The sequence below is a fragment of the Eutrigla gurnardus genome, assembly GCF_963514095.1.
Source record: "Eutrigla gurnardus genome assembly, chromosome: 21".
NCBI classification, from domain to species: domain Eukaryota; kingdom Metazoa; phylum Chordata; class Actinopteri; order Perciformes; family Triglidae; genus Eutrigla; species Eutrigla gurnardus.
The window spans coordinates 17,073,442-17,075,195 of NC_139932.1; positions in this window are offsets into that span (position 1 = coordinate 17,073,442).

Genomic DNA, 1,754 nt, shown 5'->3' on the forward strand with positions numbered 1-1,754 from the left:
CGTGGTCTAAGGAGCTGCTCGTAGTCCCGTGTCCTGTTCCCTTACTTGTATAAGTTATAAAATATTCACATCTGTACTTTCTTGAGCGTGCTGCCTTGACTGTACAAGCTGCCTGTAAGAGGAGAGGATGGAAACATCACTGAAGCTCATGAGCTTCATACTGGGACTCCTAACGGATCCCTTCAGCCTCTCTTAGCTCCAGGTTTGAAGGTTTTTTGGTGGCACTTCCTGTCTGGTTCAGTCACTGTTCACCACCAGACAGCAGACACTCAGTCAGAAACCAGCTGGTGGACTTAGTGAAGCATTTAGCAGCTAAAGAGACAGATTTTATCTTCAGGATTTGGAGGAGGAGACCAAAAACGGAGCTACGAGTGAAGTTTGTTGTGGTGATATCTCCCTCAGAAACGTTTATTTAAGGAGTTTTTTTTTAGGTTGAGACACTCGAGCAGGTGCAACTAATAAGGGAGAAGAGGTGCAATCAGACAGTTAAAGTAAAACACCCGTGTGGGTTCACCTTGGATGTGCAGGAACTCCAGGTAACTGTCATCAATGTATATATTACTTAAATTAAAGGGTAACGAGGCATAAAGAGCTCCAGAAAACTAAATTACCAGAGGTGTCAGAAGTACACATTCTGTACTTTAGTACAAATATTTGTGTTCAAAAAGACTTTTATTATATAATTATTGGAAACTGTTCCGTCCCTCCGACTGCTGTGATGTAGAATTCAGTAAATAATTATTATCTTCTCCTGATTCATGTCATCATATTTAATCGTTGATGTTTCGTTTCGTGCACTTATGTCCCTCCTGGATAAATATTTGTCCACCGTGGCCTTAAAATAGCGACACAAGTGACACATTTTACCATTTCGGCGGGTGAAAAGCATGACGGGCCGTGGACGGGTCGCCTTAACGAATCTCAAATCCCCTCTCAGCTGGACTAATCTGATGCTGAGGTGATGCTGCTTAACGACCAGAGAGGAAACCGGGTTCAAACCAACTACCAACATGGACGGAGACGCACCGGACGTCTCTTCAGCTCTGCTCCCAAGGCATGCTGGGAAATCACCAACAACAGTCACTCACAACACATTGTTTATCAAAAACAAAACAGGCCCAGTGCATGCTGGTCCTATAGCTGTTTCTCTTTTTCTTGTTATTTGCTAAGGGTCGTTAGTTTTATTGATTTATTTATATGATTGAAATTTCAACAAAACAAAGATGCCAAAAAAATGACTTCCTGGTCTGACGGGACTCTCACATTGATCTCCTGGGTTAAAGTCCTGTGTATCCTTACGTGAATGGTTCTTCTCTCCCGGTCTGGTCTGACAGAGATCCAGTCTGGCATGTGGTCTACGGGTCTGAATGGTTCTCCTCTCCCGGTCTGGTCTGACAGGGATCCAGTCTGGCATGTGGTCTACGGGTCTGAATGGTTCTTCTCTCCTGGTCTGGTCTGACAGGGATCCAGTCTGGCATGTGGTCTACGGGTCTGAATGGTTCTTCTCTCCTGGTCTGGTCTGACAGGGATCCAGTATGGCACGTGGTCTACGGGTCTGAATGGTTCTTCTCTCCTGGTCTGGTCTGACAGAGATCCAGTCTGGCATGTGGTCTACGGGTCTGAATGATTGATACCCAACAAAGCTCTCTGAAGGAGGTAAATGATGGATGGAGCCGCGGCCGACACTCTACGCTTACAAGATGCAAAGTGCAAAACCCGACAGCTGATTTAGTCACCTGAGACCTGTGTGTGTG